A 12,709-nucleotide genomic window follows, 5' to 3' on the forward strand; every position below is an offset into this window, starting at 1 on the left:
TTCTTCATATGCTCACAGGAACACCATGCTTATCCATGCAGTGTGAACGAGAGAAGTGTGTGGGGTATCTTTGAAGAATGTGATTTCAGTTATAACTTCTTACTAGTTTTTCATGGAGCAGTATTGGAGGCTGTTTTGATTACTAAATCTAGTGCATCTACTAAAAAAAGAGCAAAACTTGCAAGTGCAGTTGCACACAGCTCATTCTATATTTATTGTATTTAAAATACTAGATTGGTATATCATTTTAGCTGAGTATAATTTAGAAACGTAGGACTTTACAGAATGTGTCAAATGAAGGAAAGTTATTCTTCATTGTTAAACCCATGTATGTTTATTTTGTAGATGAAGGCTGTATTGTGGCAGGAGCTGGGAGTCAAAGGCATGATTCAGGACACTGTTTCTGGCTGTTTTGAAAGATTTTTGTGTGTGCATGCATGTGTGAGGGACCTGTGTCAAAGTCCATTGTCATGAGTGGAAATATTTTAGTTGATAATTGTTGTCTTGAACTAAACATTGCTGTCACTTTCAAGCCTAGGCTCTGCTAAGTCATAGAATCATAGAATAGTTAGGGTTGGAAGGGACCTTAAGATCATCAAGTTCCAACCCCCCTGCCATGGGCAGGGACACCTCACACTAAACCATGCCACCCAAGGCTTCATCCAACCTGACCTTGAACACTGCCACGGATGGAGCATTCACAACCTCCCTGGGCAACCCATTCCAGTGCCTCACCACCCTAACAGGAAAGAATTTCCTCGTTATATCCAAGGAGGATATCTCATCTTGAGACAGACTTTCCATCTTGTTAGCTATGGCTGTAAGAACTTGTTCTCCATGCAAATGTCAGTTAATTACTCCACAGAGTGGTTACTTGGGCAGTTTTGTGGTGCTATTCTGATACGAGTAGCCTGCTTTGGGGAATTTCCAACTCTTTACTTGTGTTGTCAGCTTAGATGTAACATGAACCATTCACCTTTTTTCAGTAGTCCCAAGGAATTTACTTATTCAAAGAAGCTAAAGAAGAGCAGAAAATTACGTCTTTTTCCCTCCAGTGGTGTATTGTCAAAAGCAATAAAAATGGCTGTTGAGAAGAGAAAGTGTTGTTTTGCTTCTTAAGAGAGTGCTGAATTTTCCTAAAAACAGACAGGCTGGGTTTCACATCTGCTTCTGGAAGACAAAAATGCAAATCCTCATTAGAACCTGTGGAAAATGGGGAGTAGCTGCTTTCTGTCCTCCCTCTTGTTCCTTTGCAGCTTTTCCCCACATCAAATTCCAGCACAGCTGCTCAGTACTGGGGAAAGAAAGCCATGCTCCAAGCTATGCTACAAGTGATTCAGCCTGCAACTCCTCTAACAGTGCTGCTGTACAAGGTACATACAAGTTTTATGTGCTGCACACCTCAAAACCAGGGCAGGAAGCTTCCCCTAAGCAAAGGTATTGCATCTCTCCATTTTTTTTTTTTTATTTTTTTTTTTCATTTGCCATGACCCTGCTTCCAAACTCTTGGTAATTGCCTCTGAGGAAAAGATTTAGGTGGTGGTGGAGAGTAATGTTGTAAAGACACGTTGAGGTTGGGAATTGATCTCCAGCATTCAGCAGGCTGTTTGTAAGACACTTTATCTGGTCTACATAAAGTGACCTCCCTTGTCAGGGACAACATGGGAACAAACTGCTGGCCAAATGGGCCTTGTGTTTGCACTGTGGATCAAACAGGGATTAAATACCCAGGTGTCTGTGAGAACTGCTTAGTGCTTGCAGAGAACACATGGTTCTGTGAGGAAATCATGGCAAAGAATGAATGGTGTGTATGCTGCAATTCAGGAAGCTGAGAACAGTGAGAGGAGAGCAGAGGAGAAAGTCATTGCAGAAGGAATGAGTGCTGGTGGCAGCAAGGCCGTACCTCAGATAAGATCACAGCACAGATACGGAGCAACAACAGGGTGATGTAACTCAAGCAGACCCAGAGCTGCCTGTATCAAAAGAGAGTATATTGACTGTATATATCATATGGTGGCTTCACCACTCAGGGTGAATCACATGAGAACTTGTCTTCTGTGTCACTCTAGGCAAGCCTCACTGGATCCCTTGATGCTAGTGAGAATGTGAGCGTGCAAGAATAAGCATGAAAGAATGAGTGGGTAAAATCAGCCTTAAAAATCATAGAATAGTTTGGGTAGGAAGGGACCTTAAAAATCATCCAATTACAACCCCCTGCCATTGGCAGGGACACCTTTCACTAGACCAGGTTGCTCCAAGCCCTGTCCAACCTGGCCTTGAACGCTTCCAGGGATGGGGCAGCTATAAAAACCGTCACCTTCCCTTTCTCTGTGGTCTTGCATAAAGTTTTGTTGGCTTGGTTGCAGCCTACCTGCTGGAGGTAGTTGCCGAGTTTAGCTTCCTTACCCGTGTTATGAGCCTTGCTCTGCCATTAAAGGGGAGCAGTTAACATGATGATGGTGGAAATAATTACTCTTCAGACTTCCCTTCATAGCCATGTGTCACTGCTGTGAATGGAGAGCAGCTGTAAATTGTTCCACGCCTCTGTGGGCTCTCAGAAAAAATAATATAAAGCATATAAAGAGCCTGTGCCATGATAATAACTGTTTCCATACAAACGGCTTGTGCTACCAGCATGTGGAATAGTGTCTGGACAGCTTGTTATTCCAGAGGAGCAGGTTAATGCTGCGCTGGTCCTAACTTTGAGCTGGGCACTGCTTTCTAGTCAGCAGGGACTGGGTTTGTCCACACAGATAATCAAAGAGGTGGTGTTTACTGCTTGACCACAGCAGTGCCCAATGTTCAATCAATTCATTAAAATTTCCCAACAAAACGGTGTGATCCAAGCTTGTGGGCTTGTTTAATCTCAAAGTGAAATGGTATTCAAGTAAAGCCTACAGAGAGTTGCCTGGTCTGCCTCATCCTTCAACAAATCGATGCCAGTATTAAATAAAAACAATGGCAAACAGGATGTAGCTCTGCTGACCTGCGAGGCCATGTATTTACCATTAAGTGTATCCTGGCTTTTCATTTGTTTCATGTTCTTTTAATAGCATTTTCCAGAGATGCTTAGTTACTTTATCAAATCTAACAAGTTTCTTTGCTGGCCCAAATCAAAGGCCTGACGGAGAGTTATAAAAGGTACGGTAGCCCTTCTTCTAGGAAGCCATCTCAAAATACAGATCAGGGAGAAGTAAAAGGACCGGCTCTAAAGCTGCCTTGTGTGTCCAATGGTTGTTTTAAAACAGGGATTCAAGGCTCTAAGAGAGAAATAAAACCTTCCCCTGACCCACAAAAACACAGTATATTGACAGAGGCTGTTCTGCTCTGTCGCCCTGTTGTAATAGAGGTAATATAACATTACTCTCCACTCATTATAGGTGATGGTTATGGATTTGGTAACATCAAGGAACATATGCAGCTGCAGGCAACAAGACTTGCTTCTTTTCGGCAGCATCGGAGCATTACAAATTTGTAATGAGTTTTACTGCAGGAGAGAGGTCGGAGGTACCTTACTGGTTTGGTTCATCAGCTGTAATCAGAGCTGTAGCTTTGAAACGAGCTGATCAAACTAAGTGGTACTAGAGGTGTTCCTTTCCAAATTAGGTTCCTTTCCAAGTGCCAGTGAACTATGGTGTGGACATCTTCCTTTTGCAGAGAAAGTTCCTCTGTGAGGATCTTCCTTCATCCCTGCCTGCCTTCTCCTAGAAGAAGGCAAATGGTAGGAGGGAGACAATTCAGGTCAATTCGTTTTAAGATTGTCTTTCCATTCCCACAAGGGATTCTGAATTCCCATAAGGAGCTTAGAAAACTAGCTAATACCCTGCCCCTTACTCCTTATAGGCTGAAATGGTGCCATTGCCACTGAGGATGATCACTGACCATTAGAGTGCCGAGGCGGGCTGCTGAGCTACCAGCAGCCAACACTGCCATCCTGACACAATGCCATTCCTCATCAGGGAATAATGGAAGGGGGAGTTCAGCATCTCACATTTTGGTGGGTCTGAGCAGATGAGAGCCCATGTTCACGTTTTGTTCAACTTTAAGACAAGCTTCTGTGTGAATCTGATTAAAATAATTCATTTACTTGCTAACATCAAACTTTAAACCTTAAGTATGGTGAAAGGAGCCAGGAATTGGGGTCTGAGTTTCTCCTACTAGTTTGTGCATTGCTCAGTCTCCCCATGCCCCGATGAAGCTCTGTGAGCTGGGCCAGGTGAAGGAGGCTGGGGGGTGACATCTGCAGCTGGGAAGTCTCTGCAGTAAGTCGCCATTTACTCAGTTGTCCTGATCTCCAGAATAAACAAGCACTGGCCTCTGTCACTGCAGTGGACGTGCAGGCCCTGCAAAGGCTGTCCCTGGCATCCTGTATATTTATAGCTCATGTAATTAATGCCAGCAGTAGCTGAATTTTATCTGATACAGCAAAAGTGCTCCTCCAAACTAAGGCATTAGACTTGGTATTGTCTTGCTGGAGTACGCTGGGCAGGAAGGACAAAGAGAAAATCAGGATTAGGGTTATATTTCTGGATAAATTCAGTATTACTACCATTTTAATGTTGCTTTGATAGCATACAGTGATCTTGTAATACACCTGAGCACAGCGATCAGGCCACAGCCAAGCACTGGGGAGTGCTGTGCTTTGCAGGTTCCCCCAGAACCAGCCAGACCCTGCTCCCTGCCTTGCGAACTGCTCTCTGAAGCAGTGCTAACCATGATCCTTATGGATGTTTGCCCAGCCAGTGAGCACAGAGAGGGGCTCAGAAGCTGAGCAGTGTGCAGTCGCTCAGGCAGCTCTGTGCATTGTTTCTGTGTTGCTTTTATTCCCTCGTGTCTGTCAGCAATATGGATCATAGAATCATAGAATCATAGAATCATTAGGGTTGGAAAGGACCTTTAGATCATCTAGTTCTAACCCCCTGCTGTGGGCAGGGACACCTTACGCTAAACCGTATCACCCAAGGCCTCGTCCAGCCTGGCCTTGAACACTGCCAGGGATGGAGCATTCACAACCTCCCTGGGCAACCTATTCCAGTGCCTCACCACCCTAACAGGAAAGAATTTCCTCCTTACATCCAATCTAAACTTCCCCTGTTTAAGTTTTAACCCGGTACCCCTTGTCCTGTCACTACAGTCCCTAATGAAGAGTCCCTCCCCAGCATCCCTATAGGCCCCCTTCAGATACTGGAAGGCTGCTATGAGGTCTCCACACAGCTTCTCTTCTCCAGGCTGAACAGCTCCAACTTCCTCAGCCTGTCTTCATACAGGAGGTGCTCCAGTCCAGGGTGGAGAGACATGAGCTTGCGGTGCAGCAATGGTTATACTTTAAAAAGGGGCTTCTGCTGATTTGGTTCCATAAATTTGTAGGAATGTGCAACACCTACATAAAGGGTCTTTTGTCTGGATGCTACTGCTTCTCAGCTGGGAGAGTTCCTTCTTTCATTATGCCTACTCATAATGGGAATGATTTAAAATGGTAAAAATGCCATATGTAAACTTAGTCATAAGACTAGATGAAGTCTTCAGTCTGATGTCAAAAGTAAGCAGCCTCTCTGTTTCTCTGACAGTATTTTGAAAAGCAGTGACTTTATAAATAAATGCTGAGATTACTGAGCCTTCATCAGGGTTCAGAGGAACCCAAAATATTCCTTTTAATCCTCCTCCCTTCACATGTGCTCCTCAGCCATACAAAGGGCGATGCTGTGATGTTTGCCATAGTCATGGGTGCCATAGTCATGACAGGAGGCATCACTGCATTTCCATTCTTCAGAAGACTTCTGTACTACCTGTGCTGTGCCCGGTGCTCCTGAGGGTTGAGTGAACCCAAGAACCATCAATCAATTATATGAACAATTAGTTGCTACCTGTGTTTTACAGCCTCAGCCTGTGGCATCCTCATATCAGCAGATTTGTACCTAGAAAGCTTTTCTAGGTCTTAGATGCCTCCTCCAGCTTTTTGTCTTCATCAGATGAGAGGTTTTGGCAGTTCCTAATATTTTTTACTCCCCCATTGCATAGCCACTTCACACTTGGCAGATTTTGAAACAGTAGCTGTAGTCAGGGGACTGGTGAGAAGTCTAATGCACCACTTATCTCCTTCATAGTACTATTTATTTCAGTGTCTATCAGCTCCTTGTGAGCAATATTTTAACAAACAGGCTAGAGGGAGGATTGCTGACTTGTGAATTACTTTGATAGTTGTTCCTTTTCTTCTTTTTTGTCTTTTAACTCTGCAAATTCTATTGAGTTTGGAGGCAGTGAGACCCCAGAGATCTACGGGGGTCACCATGCATCAATATTCTGTCACCAGAATTGATTGTGAGATACAGAAGTTCTGTTGCATCTTAACTGGTCAAATGCAACACAGACACCATGCTCGAAGCTATTCTATTTGGTCTCCAGTTCCTGAGGGTCCTTAATTTCAAGGATTTCCTTATAGGGAATAGACTGCAAGCCCAAAATGCACCAGCTTGCTGGAAGCCTGGGGTGGGATACTGCTGGCAACAAGGCTGAGGATAATTAAAGGAAGTGGGGAGCTCCGAGGGAGTCAGGCACCGTGTTTGCTCATGCGCTGCTCCGCTTGCCAAGGCTAGCAGACCCCTTTCTATGGGGGCACATTTCATTGATCAAAGTGAGAAGACGGCAGGATTTATGGCATATGACAGTTGAAAAGCAATGCTTTTCACCAGATGCTGCCATACAGGGAGACAAGATTGACAACCCAGCTGCTGCCTTGCTTTTAAAAGTCAGCTTCTTCCTAGGTGGTCAGTACCAGACCCTGGCTGGACTCCTCTCCTGAATAACACAAGAAGTTTTGCTATAGCACCAAAAGAAAGATGTTTGCAGGAGGTGGTGGATTCACATTTAAGAATGGCTATAGCTTTTCCAGTCTTTCAATCTTTAAGTATCTTCCCAGAGACATAAAAAAATGTGTAAGTAAGTCTTCCAACTCCAGTTTTCCCTTTCAGTGCCAACTTCTTAACAAAAGTGTTCATCGAGTCCAACAGCATTTAACACTCTACCATTCATACTGGAGTACTGCATCCAGCTCTAAGGCCCTCAGCATAAGAAGTACATGGAACTGTTGGAGTGAGTCCAGAGGAGGGCATGAAGATGCTCAGAGGGCTGGAGCATCTCTGCTATGGAGACAGGTCAAGAGAGCTGGGTTTGTTCAGCCTGGAGAAGAGAAGGCTTCGGGGAGACCTTAGGGCAGTTTCCAGTACCTAAAGGGGCCAACAGGAAAGCTGAAGAGGGACTTTTGACAAGGGCTTGTAGTAATAGGACAAGAGGCAATGGCTTTAAACTGATGGAGGGGAAATCTAGACTAGGTATTAGAAGTTCGTCCCTGTGAGAGTGGTGAGGCTCTGGCACAGGTTGCCCAGAGAAGCTGTGGCCGCCCCATCCCTGGCAGTGTTCAAGGCCAGGTTGGATGGGGCTTGGAGCAACCTGGTCTAGTAGAAGGTGTCCCTGCCCATGACAGTGGGGTTGGAACTGGATGAGCTTTAAGGTCCTTTCCATTCCATGGTCCCAAACCATTCTAGGATTAAGAAACCATTTGCTTTTCTCCTGTCCTAAAAAAGGTATTTGATAATATAAAGGACTCTTGGCCCTATGACATGGTTTGATGAGGTCATTTATATCCTTCATTTTAGCAACATCTGCCTTGATGTTCTCTCAGTCTAACTGCTGGGTCTACTTGCAGCAACCCACTAGACACTTATTTCACAGAACCACATGAACTCAGAAATTTGCAGGCTTTGCCAAGCTATACCCTCAGCTTTACTTTGCTGGGCTTCATTTTGCTGGGTGTGACAGGCAGCTTAGCAATGTGCAGATTGCTCTGCAATTCATCCTGCTTCTGCTTCCAATGACTGCAGCCAGGTGAGACCTCTGCAATGCAGGGCCCCACTAGCCCCCCTCTGGATACATCTGCTGTAGCTAACTGGAAGAAGTAGATCTCCAGTAGGCCACATTTTCAATAATGAACTTAAATGTTCCTGGTTGCTGCATATTAAGTGTTCATTCTTCGAAGATTCCCATAAAATCAATGTCCTCCAGCACAGCCCATATTTCCCTTGTCCCATGTAGCCTGAAGGCTGCTGTAAGAGGTAGTGGCAACAGAATGGTGGCTGGATACTGGTGAAGTTGGGGACAATCACAGGAGGTGTGGCAGCTTGTAAAGCTTTTCCCTGGAGCCAGCAACCAGTTCTAACCACAGCCATCTACACTGGAACATGATCTCATGTGTTAACTATGTGGTCATCTCTGCTGCAGGGAGCAGGACCAATCCATACAAGGGAAAGGCAAACACAAAGATGTATCTGCTGACTTTTGATCAATGATGTCTTGTTTCTCTGAATGAGCTCCTTAAAGCACAAGAGTAGGAATGATTTTCAGGTTTTTGCACATCTCTTATTTGGAGCGACACAATCCTTTGTAACAGGATTTGGAGATGGGCCCTGGTCTGACCCCACCTGCAAAAATCTGATCTCAGAAGGTGGTTTGATTCCCTTTTTGCATCTTCTCATTTCCATGAGAATCTTCTTTTCTTCTTTTCTCACCTTTTGCAGAGAAACTTGTTGATATCCATGAAGACAGGAGTGGTGGTTTTGGAGCACTTGGGCAGAGATGCCACAGTTCCCCACTTCCCATGCCATGTTCCTCAGGGAAGCCATGATCACCACTGTGCTCTGCTGGGTGGTGGCTGGAGCTTAGCTGGGAGAGCTGAGTTTGGTATATATGGAGCAACATTACATGTTTATTTATTCCCTGATCTCAAGGAAACATATAAAAGAAGCAATTTAAGCACCTGGCAAAGTGTTGTACAACTGGCCTGGTTCATCAGGGTATTGGGGCTGGTATCCAGTTTACTTCTAGCCTTTCATAGATGAGCTAGCCTTCATTGATGGAGCTCTCCTGAGGACTCTGAGAAGCAACCTCCATAACCAGGCAAGCAGGCAGCATCCTGGGCAAGCAAGTGGTCTGAGATGTGGTGGGATGGAGAGAGACATGAAGGCGGTGTGCAGGGCATGGCTGAGACTGAATGCCCTCTGCCAAACCCACCCTACCTCCTCAGCATGTTGTGCCTTTCTCATCAGCTTACTCAGTTTCCATGGCTTATCTCTGTCTTGTTGCTTCTTGCAATGTCTTCAGAGGACACAGGCAAAATGTAGAATACCCCATAGGTGTGTCTCAGTGAATCATCTGTGACTGCCCCATCCCTGGCAGTGTTCAAGGCCAGGTTGGATGGGGCTTGGAGCAACCTGGTCTAGCGGAAGGCATCCCTGCCCATGGCAGGGGGTTGGAACTGGATGAGCTTTAAAGTCCCTTCCAAACCAAACCATTCTATGATACTGTGGTCTCTATTTACATCTATTCTAGCTGTATGCACACAGGCTTGCTATGTCTGTGCAGCCCTAGATGTTATTTCTGCAAGTCCGGCCGAAAGCTGCATGTTTGGAGCCAGGAGCAGGAGGATCAACGAGAGCTCTTTCCCCCTGTGTTTGCCTTTCATGCTTGGATCCCCTGCCATTTGGTCAGGTGAGAGTGTGAAGGTTTTCCTCCACCCAAAACCTTGGCTACATCTAAACCCTCACCCAGCCTGGCAACTCTTCCACTCTCCTTTAGGGAAATTCTTCTTCAATTACTATCATTTTGTCAGCACTGGGCATGCTTCATTATTAAGCAGAAAAACTGCCCTAGTATCAGTGCCGCTGACATGTGTTTTGAGTTGTAACCAGGCTTCCAAAGAGAATTGCTTGAGAAGGGGTAGTTAGGGAAGCAATTTCCTCAATGGTGCGTGCTAATGCACATCTCCAAGCCTGCCTTGGAGCTGCTGGAGCCAGGGAGTCAAGCAGCTCTGTTGAATGGTGTCTCCTTGGGGATCAGTGTCTTGTTTCATCAGGGCCATCTGCTTGCTACACAGACTCAATCAGCTCCAAGACCTACAACGAGCTGCTTTCATTGCTGGCTGGAAATGGTTTGAAAAATCTGGGTGTTGTAGGTAAACATGACGTGAGGCTATGGGATATAGCCATCCAGGGAGTTATCTCACCAGCAGGCATTTACAGGGTGTTAGCACGGATGAAGAGGGGCCCACAGCCACTGAGGCATCTTGCTGCAGATCCACCCGAGGTGTGAGCCGTAGCTGTGGGATGACTGGCCAGAGGGGCTGGGATGGGACATGTGTGCTGCACAAACCTCATAACCAGGCTGCCCCAACGGGCCAGCAGGACTTGGGTCAGGCTTTGCCCTCAACACACACACATCATTCGCATCCCCTTCTTCCTCAGCTCCTCTTTGTCACCAATTCTCTGCACATCACTAGGCACGAGAGCAGCCTATGGTACTTTAGCCAGGGGTGGCTTTTTGAGAACCATTAGTTAAGCTGATTTATTCTGTTGCCTCTGTGTCCCCAGGGTACCTGCAAAACAGCTCACCAAGAGCACAGAGAGCTGGAGAGGCAGGTGCCAGTGTGCTCACAGCACAACAGTGTTTTCAGAACTGAAGCAGGGTCTCCTCAAAGCAACCCCTTGACAGTGGCTAAACAAATATAATGTGAGCCGCGCTTCCCATGCTAACCAGTATTTCCCAATGCTTTCACTAGCACCCAGATGCTGGCACTTCTTCTCTTTCCCCTTCAGATGCAGACCAATCCCCTGCTGTAGCTCAAGCTGGAGGGTTAAATGCGCTCTTCTTCCCAGCCCTCATCTTCCATCACTGCCTCCTGCGGCAGGCAGGTCAGTGCATACTTCTCTTGGAAGGACTTGGGGTGCAACACCTAACCTACCGCTGACTCGAGAAGGAATGGTTGTACATCCAGGCTGAGAGCTGATCCCCATGCCAGCGTCATGCATTAAAGGCTGGAAGATGTGCATTTCACTCCCTACCCCAGAACGATGCCAGCAGAGTGTGGTGCATGTAGATGAGGTATTCCAGGCCTGGGATTGTCTTTTCTTTTAATTTCTCCCAGGCAGGATAGATCTGTGACCTCTCATGGTGAGTTCAGACCCAAGGTCCTCCCTGAACCCGAGACTGGGCACACGACTGTGAGTATAATAAATACATATTTTTAATGCTGCTGCATTTAATTTGGAAATATGTAGGTTTTCTTGTTTAACTTTTTTGTGATTTTTTTATTTGTGTTTGCTTTTGGTAGGGCTTATTTGCATGAATAATACAGCTCCCCTTCACTGCCCAAGGTGAGGAAAATGCTAGCATAGTAGTGCCCAACTCCCTCACCTTGTTTAGGAACAAATGGAAGGATGTTTACTTACCTCAGCCTGCCTACTGTGATATTTTCACTAATATTTGGGTTTCATGAGCTAGGAAATCTGGGCCATTGTATGCCGGTGGATGTACTCATCCTTTCTTCAGCTAAATGTGCTATCGGATAGCTTCCACAGAGATGAGCAACTGCTTCCTTTGAACTCATGAACCATCAAGATTCTCTAATTTGCTTAGACCACCTGCTTGGCTGATATCACCACAGGCCTCTTGTTTTCTCTCTCAAGTGGTAAACAGAAACGTAGAGCATGCCTAAATGTTGCTGTACAAGCTGCCCTGGCATGCTGGCAGTGGAGGCAGGCCAGATCATGCCATCAGTTCTGCCTTGGCCAAATAATGACAGCCCGGACACTGCAAACCCCACTAACAGCCTCTGCTTTTTACCCTGGGACTTCCAGCCCTGCAGAAATGCTCTAGCTGGATCTATGAAGATCCCAAGGTTCCCCAGGAGTTGCCATATCAAATAGAATTATCCTGCTTTTCCACTGCCTCGTGTTTGTGCGGAGCTAGGGCATCTCTGCCCCTAGGACACAACATCTGCACATGGGGTCCTCCATCCTTGGGGAAGGGAATTGACCGTGGAGGTGGTGATGGGCACCTCTGCCCCAGCATATGAGCCCTGGGAAAGAAGATTTGCTTCCAGCCAGCTTGGAACCCTTGGGTCACATTGATCTGCATGTGCGCCCACCCCACAATGCACCTACGGATGCAGCTGGGGATGCGGAAGGGTGTTTCTTCCATGGGTCGCAGATACATTATTTGTAATTACCATAGAAACCTCCAAACATCACAGCGTATGCTGTTACATCAGTATCTCACTCCTCCACATCTGCTTCCTGGGGACGTTAAAGGGGAAAGAGGTACTGTGGGGTCCTGAGTGGTGGATGATTACTTTGGGGTCTGTTATCAGGCAGCTGTCAATGTCTCCAAGGGCACAGGACAGACTCTGTGCCTTCAGTCCTTTTACTCTCGCTCATTCATGACTTCTGCATGTGGAGGGACACCACATCTCACCAATCCACGTGGCCTTGCAGAGGGCTGCATTTAATGTTTGATCCCTAAATACTCTGCTGTTACCACTTTGGATGTGCAAAATGCAAAACCTGAGAGGCGTTATCGGCAAAGCAAGCTTGGCAACTCTTAAATTAGCAACGTGCAAGTGCACGGAGTTCTGCCCAGAGCTCCTTGTGCTGTTTACACCGATAGTTTAACAAGCCTCGCTCCACATTCCCATGCCAGACGCGCACACACAGATGGTGTATCCTCGCAGCTCGGCGGGCTGTCCCTCAGACACCCGGACAGCGGGAGGACTGTCAGCACCGAGGTGAGGGGAAAGGGGCTCTTTGATGGACCATTTATTTGGATGGAGCTGGAGGATGAGGCAGATGGTTGGGTTTGTTGGCAGGGAACTCCGCTCCTGTTT

The sequence above is a fragment of the Pezoporus wallicus genome, unplaced genomic scaffold (genome assembly GCF_028554395.1).
Source record: "Pezoporus wallicus isolate ANWC-B61680 ecotype Strahan unplaced genomic scaffold, APGP_CSIRO_Pwel_v1 contig_8403, whole genome shotgun sequence".
Classification (NCBI taxonomy): domain Eukaryota; kingdom Metazoa; phylum Chordata; class Aves; order Psittaciformes; family Psittacidae; genus Pezoporus; species Pezoporus wallicus.